This window comes from Rhipicephalus microplus, unplaced genomic scaffold (genome assembly GCF_043290135.1).
Source record: "Rhipicephalus microplus isolate Deutch F79 unplaced genomic scaffold, USDA_Rmic scaffold_20, whole genome shotgun sequence".
NCBI lineage: Eukaryota > Metazoa > Arthropoda > Arachnida > Ixodida > Ixodidae > Rhipicephalus > Rhipicephalus microplus.
Window position 1 is genome coordinate 7211848 of NW_027464593.1, and position 15084 is coordinate 7226931.

The 15084-nt window shown below is 43.1% G+C and overlaps 1 long non-coding RNA gene across 1 annotated transcript; it reads left to right on the forward strand.

The window, feature by feature from the left end:
• The first annotated feature begins 1924 nt into the window (after positions 1 to 1924).
• On the forward strand, positions 1925 to 5109 carry LOC142785268 (uncharacterized). The gene is made up of 2 exons (XR_012888901.1): positions 1925 to 2316; positions 4950 to 5109. It is a non-coding gene; the product is annotated as an uncharacterized LOC142785268 (long non-coding RNA).
• The last annotated feature ends 9975 nt before the right edge of the window (positions 5110 to 15084 follow it).

The window sequence follows — 15084 nt, forward strand, 5'->3', positions numbered from 1 at the left end:
GACAGTCCAAGTAGCGACTAGCCCAAGCAGCCGCTTTGCAACAATTTATGACAAGTCGCAAAGGTCGCGCGACCACTTCTAGTTGCCGGTGTGCACCAGCCTTAAGTGTCAACATGAATGCATCTACGTTAAGCAGTGTTATAGCTGTCTAATGCCAAAAGACATTGCGCAAGCCATCTTACATATATGTAACCGTATACACTGAACTACTTGTCTAAGGACACGTTTTACGTTTGTGTTTTTCCAAAGACAATTGCAGAGAAGTCAAACATATTTTTATTAAATAAAGTTTATTTCTCTTCGTGCTGCTTGAGTGTTTAACCCTTTATTGCAATGCCGCCTCTGATGCCCAGCATGCGGTATGTTCGTTTTCAAATATAAAATTTAAAAACGCAATTTCATTAGAAATGCTGGTATACAGTTATATTGCAAAAAAGAAGCTCCTTAAAGAGAGCGGAAAAATATTCTCGGGCATATTCGCAAGTTCTATTTTTTCTTTGGTCAGGAAAGGCTTAAAAGCCTGAAAAGGCGAATATACTAGCAAGAAAAAACAAAGTCGAAGTCTCACCCTAATGGCAAACAAAAAAAAGACGCAACAATGCAATCGATATTTGAACGCGTGGTTCAAAAGAATATACGTACTTGTTCACGTGTTTCGTATTCGATTGTGCTCCACCGGCTGAAATTGCTACTATTGTGACAGGGGTCAGATGAAGCGGCACATTTCCAGTAGTCGTACTTTCTCATATGACCCCACGGGTTTATCTCGATTGTATAAGTAACGCCATTATATTTTTTCGGCCTAAAACTGACACCAGCTCGAACCTTTTGCATGTTTGACGGCGCATTTACAAAAGAAAATGCGTTGCCTAACATATCCGATTTTCAGTATACCAGTGCTGTCGCTGTACTTTGATTGTTCCTTGCATTTTGCGTGTAGAGAAGTTTTGCGGGGAAAAATGTTGCGCGCGGAAAGCATTTAATCTTTCTTGAAGTATGAGATGCGATATTCGTATTAATATATACGGGGTTTTATGTCTCAAAATTGCGATATGGTTATGAGATACGCTGATTTACTTGGTCGCAAACGCAACTTATGAGTGCTGCTATAGTACCCATTTTACTGTTGGCATCGTTACGCAACTCTGAACAACTGCCGTTATATGGCAGAGTATTTGTACGGAAAACACTTATAGTTATTGTTAGCGTGATTTCGTAATGCTTCCCTCAATAAAAAATAGCGACACTGTCATTTTCCTTCCGCCATGTTCTCCTTATACCAATTCATCAGGTGTGTGGAATCTGCCGAATATTTATTCATGTTTATTTATTTATTTATTTATTTATTTATATGTACGCATCACACTTTGGCTACCGACTAAGTAAACGCGTTCGTAATGCAATTAGGCGAGCAAATACAGCAATACTTCCGCGTCACACAGAATAGCTATAATCTGACCGGAACGGCATCAAATAATGTCACGACTTTACCTTTTCCTGAGTGACGAAAAAATTATCGCAGAGGGCACATGTCATAGGCGCTACAGTGATGTCCATCCTCACTAAACCATTTAAGACGCTGCTACCGATACGTCCACTTCGTGTTAAGCAAGTGTAAGCATTTGTCAACCCATTGATGAAATCCTCTTAAATACTACAAATAATTTGGAGAAGCTCAACAAGTGAAACTAAGTTATCGTATTTTTTCATTTGCTTGAGTAGTGGTGATTCAGTGCTGAGATATTTATGCTCCTTCCGCAATAGAAAAATGCATGGTCAGGTTGTACTGCTGCATGTCTTTCTCTAAGCTGCTGTTCTCTTTCTAAGTAAAATAATGAAATATACCAATAATGAAGCAGTCATTGTGTGACTTTTTCCGGTATGGTCATTGTGTATACGTGGGTAAAAGCGCGTGCGAAAAAGAACACCATCTGTTAGCAAGCGCAGAGGTCTTAAGAAGGATGCGCTGTTCCAGTTTGTCTTTTGCGATCCTTGTCGCTGTGTTTGTTTTTATTCTCTCGGCGAATGATGACGGAGGCACCTCGGCAGCTGTTGGTTTACCAAATCCAGGGCCATGTCAGGAACGGCGTGTTTCTAGACCACGATCACGTTCAAGGTCACCACACAATAGACATAGGAAACCCCAAGGAAACTCACCCTGCCATGGTCATCGAAACCGGAATTCTAATGGAATGAACAACGTGTTCGATGAAACTCCGGAAAAACGTCACAATCCTCAAGGTCAGAAACAGTATGGTGCTGGCTGGAGGAATTAATGCAGCGTAACTTATTACTAGACCTTTTATACTTGAGAAGGTAAGTCAACGTTTTTTTACACTTTAAGACAATCACCTGCGAAATTAGGCCATGGAACGCTCTGTAGGTTTTCAGCATAAATAAATGTACACATATTTATTCAGATACAAAGTCGAACGCGACTGGATGTGGATTTTAAAAAAATAGTCAATTAAGTACTTTTGCCAGTCAGGACTTTCTTCATGTATGACTCTCTTTAGAGATGCACGGGAACTCGCTCGGAAGATATTTAAAATCTTCTCGGGGAGCAGCAGGTCTCAAAAGAGAATAAATGCGTCTTTTAAGGGGAGTATACACGTACAATTTATAAACACGGAAACTAGTAGCATGTACCGATTTTCTTAAACTAGTGGCAGCAAACTAAAAAGGGGCTAGCAGATCTTTTTGACGTAGGGAATAAGTAACTAATTATTGTGAAATTCCATATTTTTTGTGTGCTGCAGCATATCACTGAGAAATTCTTGCGTATTATCCAATAAAATACAGCAGCTTCTGAGTTTGTGCGGTTAGGCGAAGGATGCAATTTGGAAGAACACCAAAAATACAATCTCTAAAAGGCATATCAGAGCATTCTCAGATATTCTAGAGAAATAACACAACTCTAAAGCTTCCGTCATAAAGCTTTTTAATACTGCCAGCACCATTAACTGAAAAATTACACGAAATAGCAGATAAGGCACAGGTGAATCCTGCAATTATAGCTGTTTACTTGAATGTATGTTGAGAGAGCACCCCTTTTCTTTTCACTCTTCATATCAAGTCAGGTTGTGTGATAATGGTTATAGAAGAAATGATAATCTTACTTGAATCATGAAAAATAAATAGAGAGAACCTTGTTGCGTGGTTATGTGAAGTAATGCACCAGCCACTTGTGCTTCCAGTGGCTATAAACTCTACAATTGTGTGCACCATAAAAATTCTTTGTGAACAGTATTGCCAGCAGAGGGGGCATTGGGAATAAAATAATTCAGGCGCGACTGTTGTTAATAAAACGTTTTGGATATTGGCACATTGGTGTGGCGTTCGCCAACTCTTCAAAACCCGAACACGTATTCTTCAAAGTTGCAACTTTTGTCGATGTCAATACGATCATGAAGACTTAACAAAAATATTTGAGATAACAGCCTTAATTTCACTGAAGCAGATGTATCTCTAATCTTCATAGCATTCGCATCAGTAAATTTTGAATTATTATTCAGGTCTTCCGAGAAAACTATGGCGTATGTTAGCCTACGAGCGAATTATGCATTGTAGATGTATGCCAGTTTCATTGAATATACGCACACAGAAAAAATGGTGCATTTCAACTATTAAGCAAAGGCTGAACGAAGCCAATGTTATAGTTTTGTCAGTAAACTAAACATGAAACACATTTCGGTATTAGCATCCCCACCGTTAAAACGTATTAGATTTTTTTTTATTTGCGTAACCTAAATATGATGACAAGGAGGATGCTGAGTCTCAACTCATGTTCTTTCATACGCTTCAAAGACAAGCATTAAAATTTGCTCAAAACCACTCTCGGTCAGGCCATTTTACACAAGTGATGTAATATACCATGATTTGTTACTTACGCCTAAGGAAAGTAACTCTTTCTAAAAGAGCCCTTGAAGTAATAACTGACGTAAACTTTTCTTTTTATATCTGGTTTTTTTGAGTGCTTAAAGGAACCCAGAAAAACACATTGGGCTTGTCGACCAAGCCTCAAGGGTAATTTACAGACAGATTCGAGCTCTCTGCGTAAACTGTGTAATTTCATACAATGCTTCAAAGCTGCGAATCACTCAAGATCACTGCAGATTGCTGCAACTCGGGCAAACGCGTTTTCAACCGTCCACACAAATCATACGCTCTTTTTTATTGACGTCTTCGTTCGCAGGTGATCTGATTGGCTGTAGAACGTGCAGCACTGTAAATGACACATCACACTAGCGTTCTCTCACGTCACATCGTGACGCAGACCCCGTGAAGGCGGAGCTTAATCGCGAACGCTCGAAGGAAGAGTTGAGGGCAGTTGGGCGTGAAATGCAGTTCGGAGGAGCAGTGTACCCATTTAATACTGGTAGCTCGGTTAATAATGGGTCGTTCTATTGAATTGCGGTGCCAATGACTTGCCCTAGAAGTGGTTTAATAAAAAACGGAATGTGAAAAAACTGTTTCAGGAACCCTTCAAAATAACATGTCTTTAATTTATATTATTAGTAGTAGTGGTAATAATAGTAGTTGTTATGGTGGTGGTGGTAGCGCTAATAATAATAATAATAATAGTAGTTGTAGTAGTAGTAGTGTGACTGTTATTTCATACTGAACGTTTCCTAGACTTCAGTCTTCTAAAAATAGATCAGTTTAAAAAGCTACAGCAGTAGTCATTAAATTCGCTGCTTTACATTCTCAGGAAGTCCAGTTCTAACTTACTGGCAGCTCGATCATTCACTAAATGCACAGTAATACTGGCTTGAGGGTGCTTTAGCCAAATAAACATATGTTTACAGCAGGCACGTTATACACGGTTAAAGTTCAAAGTAAAAGAAGCGTCTCCAGCATGTTGCAGCGCGCAGTGTTCTTGAAACGGCATGGGCTTGCCAGGGTACTTTTCCTTTGTTTGATTTTTTGGCTCTTGTTGTTTATTTCAGGTGAATCAGGGCATAGGATATCACCATACTTCATAACAAAATCTTGATGATGCTAAGAATGCAGCAGGATAAATCGGACAAGGGAATACTTGTTGTGAAAAAAACTAGTTAACCAAGTGCATTGACAATAAAACTTTGGCTAGGTTATGTATTACGTTCACGTAGTGGTAATGCTTTGTTTTTCACCATTCACTGTGTTCAAAATGTTAAAGTTCCAGGTTGCTTCTACCTGGAAGCTTGTAAGCTTGAGGGCCGAGCGTTTGACACGCAGGCATGGTGGTAACATATTGATGGTGGCATATAGCAAAAGCGTCCGCGATGATGTGATAAAAATATCACATATCTGCCGCTAAAACGAAGCACATGAGGATCCGAAGCGGCGCTAGTGTTCACTTGTGTTTCATTTGTTGTTTCCATTGGTATGTTTCCGTGTATGTGTCATTCATTTGTCGAGTTGAGCATATAATATGTACCGTTATGTTACCTCACCCCTGCCATTCGGGTTTATTGCCGAGAGTGTGCGGCAAAGCGAACACCCAGCGCTGCTCGGAGAGTGCAACGGCACGAGTGCGCGCAGCTGTGGCTAACTGATAAACAGGGGAGGAGAAACAAATGGAGGCAGTGCTCTGCCACTTCACCCCGCGAGCAGAGGGCCCTCAACTGCCGTCCACTCCCCCACTGTGTATGCGCTCAGCCACCCTCGCGTGAGCCTGAGGAGAGGGCCCTCCCACCTTCTCGCGTGAGTGCGAGGAGAGGAGAGACCTGGCGCATATGCAATAAAAGTGGTCACGCCGCATACCGGACTGAACTCTGGTATTAGCTGCTTGGCATAGAAAAAAAACAAATAACAGATAAAAAATGGCAGCAGCAGCATTGGATGGAGAATAACTTGAAAACGTCAGATTTTAGTCCCAGCTGGGCTAGACTACGCATGCTCTTTATGAACGTCAGAAAGAATACACCCCACACGACAAAAAATAGTGAAATGAAGCATCACAAGGTATGGTATCGAGATAGTTGAAACAGTGTAATCAAGTAATGCTTGCGATTTTTTTTTTAGAAATTGGATAAACAGACACGGGTGAGCGGCAACTTCCAACTGAACTTATCATCAAAACGAGACATATACATTGTGTTTCGAAAAATGTGTTCGCTCTTACTGAAAAGTTACAGAATAGAGATATCTGCGTGCAACCTCCAGCATTGCTTCTACTGTGACAAAAGCCAATCTGAGATAAGTACAAACACTAGTTACGGCTATACTTGTAACGCTTTACAGAGATAACAATTAGGGGTGGAGCTCCCCTAGCCGTGGGTGGTGCGTACCCGATGTATGTAGTAGTAGTTGTTGTCGTAGTAGTAGTAGTAGCAGTGCGTCGTAGTAGTAGGTATCCACCTTCACGACCGGACTAGAGGAGGGGCACGAGCACTCAATTGAATGTAGGAGGAAACCTGCACACGTTAATCATAAGTAAAAAGACAATTGCTTATGACGCAATAACCTCAACAGAAGCGTATCGGGAACACATTCTTAAATAAAATTTGCCTTAAATTTGATGCCTACTAAAAAAACTTGTATCTATCTAGTATCTGAAAAAAATGGTAGCTGAGCTAGTATCTGAAGGACGCATCTGACCAGAAAGGGTTGCCACGCTCAACTCACAAAGCGCATAACCTCCTTGGTTTTCACAATCGTTAGCTATTTCAGCTACGGTTTTGTTGCCTCGGGCTCAGCCAGAGCGTAATTTTTGTCGATGTGACCTTATTATGTGAGAGGCACAAGTCATAGAGTATCATAGTTACTCTATGCCAAAGGGACGACTTTCAGCCCTCCCACAATAGAGTACTGAGCACAACCTTTCATTAAGCACTATTTCTAAAACTCAAGTTTTTGCGTGGGTTGGTCCGCAGTGTCATGATCTAGCGGCGGTGAAGAGTGGGAACCAGACACAAAGCACAGGCTGTAAGAAAGAGCTCGCCTGCCGTTCCTCTACTCTGACTGATTGATTGATATGTGGGGTTTAACGTCCCAAAACCACCATATGATTATGAGGGACGCCGTAGTGGAGGGCTCCGGAAATTTCGACCACCTGGGGTTCTTTAACGTGCGCCCAAATCTGAGCACACGGGCCTACAACATTTCCGCCTCCATCGGAAATGCAGCCGCCGCAGCCGGGATTTGAACCCGCGACCTGCGGGTCAGTAGCCGAGTACCTTAGCCACTAGACCACCGCGGCGGGGCCTCTACTCTGACTCTGCCACCTCTCGTATAATGCTGGAAATGTCCGCTGGATGACCGTACTTCTATATGATCAAGAGAGAGAGAGGTGAAGATGCAAGGAAAGGCAGAGAGGTTAACCAGACACACATTCGGTTCGCTACCCTGCACTGGGGAAGGGATAAAGGGGAGAAAAAAGGTTGGAGAGAGATAAGAAGGTACACACAATCACGAGCACACTGGGGGAGCACACACAGTCTACAGGCGGTCGCTCAGGTTTGTTGACTTTAGGTAAAGTAGCAGTGCCTTTGTCGCTTTCTGCGCAACTGAGGCAGATGCCCGAGGTCTCAGTATCTTCTGCACGCAAAATGGTCTGGGGTCAAGTTGATTCAAAACCATCCGGAGCTGGCATCGCTGTGTGTCGTAGCAAGCGCTGCGGCACAGGGCGTGTTCGATGGTCTCTTCAGCTCCGAAGTAGTCGCATGTAGGAGTGTCTGCCATACCAATGCGAAAGGTGTACACCTTTGTAAATGCAACACCCAACCAAAGGCGGCATAACAGTGTCGCATCGGAGCGCGAAAGTTGTGATAGTAGCTTTAGCTTGAGCGAAGTATCCAGTTAAAAAAATTGACACCTTTGGAAGCTGGTACACGACCAGAATGTGCGTGTGAGATCTGGAGCCAGCAGGTAAAGTTGTCTTGCTGCATCATTCCTTTATAGAGGAATCGGGACTAAACGGGTTCCTTCATGGGCTGAGCTGGCTGCATCATCGGCTAATTGATTTCCGGTAATACTGATATGTCCAGGCACCCGTTGATATATGCCCTCGTGCTAGAGCTTCATGATGGCATTGTCTTATTTCTTGCACCAATTGGTCATGACTCCTCCTACGCATGGCGGACTGCAAACTCTGAAGCGCTGCCTTCGAATCACAGAATATGACCAATTTTCCTGGACGTTCTTGAAAAAGATATTGTAAAGCAGCCCTTATAGCAGCAAGCTCTGATGCCGTAGATGTAGTCATATGCGACAACTTAAACTTGATTGTCATTGCTGCAGCCGGAATTAAAGCGGCACCTGATGAGCTGCTGGACGATACGGACCCATCAGTGTATATCTGCGTTCGGTCTAAGTACAACTCATGTAATAATAGCACTGTTGCTTGCTTCAATGCTATTCTGGAGTGATTGCTTTTCTTTTTGATTCCCGGAATTTCTAGACGTACTTGCGGCTTGTCGAGGCACCACACAGAACATGTCATTCTCGCAGCTGGCGTATATCCTGATGGAATGCTGTTTAGGTGCTTGGCTATGACGTCTGAAAACGTAGCACGTGGTCTTCCGGAGGGTAGAAGGGCCAAGTGGTGGTCGGGGACACGGCTAGCATGTCGAATGTGCGCTCTGAGACAATCCACAACTCTATATGTCTTGACCGGATGGTCTTTGGCAAGCATGATTGTGGCATAAGTAGAAGCGGATCGGGGCAGTCCTAGGCAGATACGCAGTGCCTGACCCTGCAAATTCTCCAATGAATGAGTATTGGATTTGCAAGTGTTAGTCAGTACCGACAAGCTGTAGCGCAATAGACCCAGAAATAGGGCCCTGTACAGCTGTAGCATGGAGGCCACAGTAGTTCCCGATGCCTTCCCGCACATGAATTTCATTATATGAACAATAGATAGCAGTCTCTTCATCAAGTACGCACAATGCGGGCTCCACGAAAGACTTCTGTCGATTATTATGCCCAGGAAACGATGCGTCCGTGCATATTTGACACTCTGCCCAATGATGTAAACAGGGTATGGTGTCATTGGTTTACGTGTAAACACCATCAACGCGCACATCACAGTTGATATAGTTAGGCCTTGTTTCTGAAGGTAGGCTGTTGTGAGGGTTGCTGCCCGCTGTATTCGTGCACGAACCTGAGGGCGAGTAACTGCAGCACTCCAGAGACAAATATCATCGGTGTATATGGATGGGCACACCGACTTTGGCAGAACCTTCACCAGACAAATGAGGGCATCATTGAACAACGTGGGGCTTAAAACACCTCCCTGAGGTACTCCGCAGTAGGGTAATGTTCAGCAGTTGTACCCTCATATGTTTGCACAAAGAAACCCCTGCCAGTTATATAATCTTTTATCCATTGAAACATTTGTCCACCAATGCCCCTTGCTGCGAGAGAAGTGAGAATGGCATCGTGAGCTACATTATCATATGCACCCTTCACGTCAAGAAAGAGTGCCACTGGGGCGCTTGCGACTTTTTTCTTGTTGAACAAATGTCAATAAGTCAAGGACACAGTCGATGGAGGAGCGGCCCCGACAAAAGCCTGCCATGCAAGAAGGGTATTTGGTGTATCGTTCTAAGTACCACTCGAGACGAAATAGAACCATTCTTTCCATCACTTTTCCGAGGCAGCTTGCGAGGGCAATAGGGCGATACGCTGTCAAGTTCAATGGTGATTTTCCCGATTTCAAAAGTGGTATTATTCGACTTATTTTCTATACTCGGAGAACACTGCCACTGAGCCAGGAGTTGTTGAAGCATGTTAAAAGTTCTTTTTTGGCTTTTTGTCCAAGGTGTCCCAACGCACTATAAGAAGTACCATCAGGACCTGGCGATGACTTGCGCTTAGAAGCGACTAACGCACCTTCCAGTTCTTCCATGGTGAATTGAATGTCCATTTCTGGTAATCGCGTCTCAGGAACGATCACGGCGTCAATGCTCTCGTTCATAATATACCCGGCAACTCTCGTGCAAAATTCTTCAGCCACCTCGAGTTCTGTTTTTTCATGATGGAGTGCCAAAGCTTTAAAAGGGTGCCGTTGTTGCGGAGAGGAGCGAAGACCACGAACTGTTCTCCAGATATATGACAGCGGTTTATGAGGGTCTAGAGATTCGCAGAATGCTTTCCAGCGTTCGCTCTCCAGCTTGTAAATGCGTCGCTGAATTTTTTTCTGGAGCCGCCTTGCTTCCATCACATCGTAAATTGATTTTGTGCGTCTGCATCGTCGTTCAGCACGCCTTCGTATAGCTCGTAAACTTTCCAGTTCGATGTCAAACTGTGTTATTTTAGACGAAAATGGTAATTTACATTTACATATATTGATATTGAGACTCATGGGAGTGATCACATACCCACCTACGTGACGATCGATGGTATCATAAAAAATTTCACTTCCGGTGTTGTAATTGGCACTGACTGGTCGATGTTTACATCGCGTGTTGAGGACGCTTGCCAAGAAGGCCTCACCTGCAGCCTGGAAAATACCATAGCGGAAGCTATGCAAGCGTCCAAATGTAAAAAAAATATGATCAATATTTATTAAAAAGATGCGAGATGGTGGTACTTGTAGTGTTCACTAGAGGGACCGACAGATACACAGATGCGCGGACAAAGAGACAGACAGACGCATGGACAGACGCAGAGACGAATACATGGATGGACGCACGGATGAACGAACAAACGGACGCAGGGACAGACCGCCGCATGGACGAATGGACGAACGGATGCTTTAGACGGAAGCAAGCAGGAACGGACGGATGGAAGCGTGCATGAACTGACGGAAGCTTCGTCCCACTCAGTAGGGAGTTTAGCTTGTACGTGCACATCTTTACGTGAGCGTGTTAGCAGATACCGGTTTGCGTTTACTGTCTTCCCGGAACGTATATCTTTCAAAGTTTTAGCTCCTCATACGTAGACGTTTACGTACGTATGTAAACCCGTGTACCTTTACGTTTTCACAAACCATGAATGGTGATGCTAACTGCATATGAACTGCATTAAACTGGATTTTATCTCCGTTGTGGCAAAGTCAGGAGACGTTATTTTATGACGTACAGTATCTTCGTATGCGCAAAAGGGTGAAAAATGCAAGGCTACTGCAACGATGGTGTCGACATTTCATGACATTTAATGCAACCAGAATAATGAACACGTTCGCTATCGCGTAGTGCTTTTGAGGTAAAAATAATTAAAAAGGTAACTCATTTGTAATAACGATGGTGAGTGGTACAATGCACGATGTTTCTGCAAATACAATTTGCGTTTATCTCGTTCGCCATTACTCCGATAGGGGTAACAGCGAACGAGATACTTGTTCGAGATAATCGAACGAACGAACGAAATAATCGAGATAATCGAGATAATCGAACGAGATAATCGAACGAGAAAATCGTGCTCGCTGCCAACAACCTATCCAGCTTGTTGGGAGCGAGCACGTTTATTGCGTCTATGTTTCAGGCCCTTCTAGTTTTGTTAATCCGGCTGAAACAATCTAATGGCTATTTGCGCTCGCACATCGGCTTATTTCAACTCGACGGCCCGAGTCCCCGCAATGCTGTTAACACACGTTTTCATGAATGAAGGTGAATTGGTGAGCTAGGGTGTGAAACGTAAAGCCGATATGGTGATAAACGTAAACTTTAAAACCCCATCCGATGGAAAACGTAAAGGTTTACGTTCCGTAAAGACCAGCGCATGCGCAGAATTCATCCGGTATCCGGTAACACGGTAACGTAAAGAAGTATGCGTACAACCTAAAAACCCCTATTTTCATGTATTATGTGGATGAGCTATGATTTTTTAGCCATTGAAATAAGCCGTGGAGTAAAATGGGTGAATTCAAGTTTTTGCTACGAATCGTCCATAGCCACTTATCTGAAGAGCGGCCACTGCTGATCACTACCAGGCGATGAAATCTGGCTAGTTTAGCAGGCGAAGGCGAAACTGACACACATAAACGCGCATCTACCATTGGCTTTGAAAACTCCTCCTACGACTGCACTGTTTCCTCTGATTGGGGGAAAAGAATACGTGAGCGTGAATAAGCGGCTATGCGACAAGACAGCGCTACAAGAAAACGAAGTATGTTTATTGATGGTTGATAATGGCGAGGGTAAGAGTGCTGTCATTGAAGGGCGTTTTTGAAGTAAATGGTAGTTGCATAGTTTGGAGAGTCAGTTTCGGTTTCTCCTGCCGAACTGGCCAGATTTCATCGCCCGGTTGCCGCTTTTCAGAAAATTTCAAGTAGCTAGGGGCTAAAAGTCACCCATTTGACCCCACCACCCATTCCAATGATTAAATATTTATTTCGGTTAACTTTATTATTACTGCCATGAATAGTGTCTGCAAGCATTGAAAAATGTTTTTGCGAAAGCAAAGAGAATGCCGGAGGTAGCAAGCAAATACCGCCTTGCGGTATTTCCTTCAATAATGGTGAATACATTCCGTCAATCACTATATGTATATATATACATATATATATACATATATATATATATATATATATATATATATATATATATATATATATATATATATATATCATCATCATCAGCCTGACTACGTCAACTGCAGGACAAAGGCCTCTCCCATGTTCCGCCAGTTAACCCGGTCCTGTGCTTGCTGCTGCCAATTTATACCCGCAAACTTCTTAATCTCATCTGCCCACCTAATCTTCTGTCTCCCCCTAACCCGCTTCCCTTCTCTGGGAATCCAGTCAGTTACCCTTAATGACCAGCGGTTATCCTGTCTATGCGCTACATGCCCTGCCCATGTCCATTTCTTCTTCTTGATTTCAGCTATGATATCCTTAACCCCCGTTTGTTCCCTAATTCACTCTGCTCTCTTCTTGTCTCTTAAGGTTACACCTACCAATTTTCTTTCCATTGCTCGCTGCGTCGTCCTCAATTTAAGCTGAACCCTCTTTGTAAGTCTCCAGGTTTCTGCTCCGCAGCTAAGTACCGGCAAGATACAGCTGTTATATACCTTCCTCTTGAGGGATAGTGGCAATCTACCTGTCATAATTTGAGAGTGCTTGCCGAATGTGCTCCACCCCATTCTTATTCTTCTAGTTACTTCAATCTCGTGGTTCGGCTCTGCGGTTATTACCTGCCCTAAGTAGACATAGTCTTTCACAACTTCAAGTGCACTATTACCTATCTCGAAGCGCTGCTCCTTGCCGAGGTTGTTGTACAATACTTTCGTTTTCTGCAGATTAATTTTAAGACCCACCTTTCTGCTCTCCTTGTCTAGCTCCGTAATCATGAGTTGCAATTCCTCCCCTGAGTTACTCAGCAATGCAATGTCATCGGCGAAGCGCAGGTTACTAAGGTATTCTCCATTGACTCTTATCCCTAACTGTTCCCATTCTAGGCTTCTGAAAACCTCCTGTAAGCATGCGGTAAATAGCATTGGGGAAATTGTGTCTCCCTGCCTTACACCCTTCTTGATTTGTATTCTGTTGCTTTCTTTATGAAGCACTATAGTAGCAGTTGATCCCCTGTAGATTTCTTCCAGAATGTTTATATATACTTCATCTACGCCCTGATTCCGCAGTGTTTGCATGACGGCTGATATTTCTACTGAATAAAACGCCTTCTCGTAATCTATGAAGGCTATGTATAGTGGTTGGTTATACTCTGAGCATTTCTCTATTACCTGATTGATAGTATGAATGTGGTCAATTGTTGAGTAGCCTGTTCGAAATCCTGCTTGTTCCTTTGGTTGATTGAATTCTAATGTTTTCTTTACTCTGTTAGCAATTACCTTTGTAAATAGCTTGTATACTACAGAGAGCAAGCTGATTGGCCTGTAATTCTTCAAGTCCTTGTCATCTCCTTTCTTATGTATTAAGATGATGTTAGCGTTCTTCCAAGACTCTGGTACTCTTCCCGTCAGGAGACACCTCGTAAACAGGGTGGCTAGCTTTTCTAACACAATCTGTCCTCCATCTTTCAGCAGATCTGATGTTACCTGATCCTCAACAGCAGCTTTGCCTCTTTGCATGCTCTCAAAAGCTTTTCTGACTTCTTCTATCATTACTGGTGGGGTGTAATCTGGGTTGCTGCTAGTTCTTATAGTATTAAGGTCGTGGTTGTCTCGGCTACTGTACAGATCTCTGTAAAACTCCTCCGCTATTTTAACTATCCTATCTATATTGGTAGTGATTTTGCCTTCTTTGTCCCTTAGTGCATACATCCGACTTTTGCCTATCCCAAGTTTTTTCTTCAATACTTTGACACTTCCTCCGTTTTTCAGAGCGTGTTCAATTCTCTCCATGTTATACCTTCTTACATCGCATACCTAACGTCTATTAATCAACTTCGAAAGCTCTGCCAGTTCTATTTTGTCTGTTGTACTTGACATTTTCATAATTTGACGCTTCTTAATTAGGTTCTTCGTTTCCTGGGAAAGCTTGCCAGTGTCCTGTCTTACTACCCTGCCTCCAACTTCCACTGCACACTCCGTAATGATACTCGTCAGATTATCATTCATTGTATCTACGCTAAGGTTGGTTTCCTCACTAAGAGCCGAGTACCTGTTCTGCAGCGACACTCTGAATTCCTGTACTTTCCCTCTCAGTGCTAGCTGATTGATTGGCTTCTTGCGTATCAGTTTCTGTCGTTCCTTCTTCAAGTCTAGGCGAATTCGAGACCGTACCATACTATAGTCACTGCATCGTACCTTGCCAATAATTTCCACATCCAGCACGATTCCAGGGTGTGCACTCATTATAATGTCTAATTCGTTCTTATTTTCGCCATTAGAGCTCCTCCATGTCCACTTGCGGTTTTCTCGTTTTCGGTAGAAGGTATTCAAAATCCGTAAATTATTGCGTTCTGCGAATTCTACTAGTAGCTCTCCTCTGGCGTTTCTAGTACCGATGCCATAATCTCCTACTGCCTGGTCTCCAGCCTGCTTCTTCCCTACCTTTGCTATAAAGTCGCCCATCACTATAGTATACTGTGTTTTTACCTTACTCATTGCCGATTCCACGTCTTCATAGAAGCTTTCAACTGAAGCGTCATCATGGCTGGATGTAGGCGCGTAAGCCTGAACTACCTTCATCTTGTATCTTTTATTCAGTTTAATTACGATACCTTCCACCCTTTCATTAATGCTATAGTATTC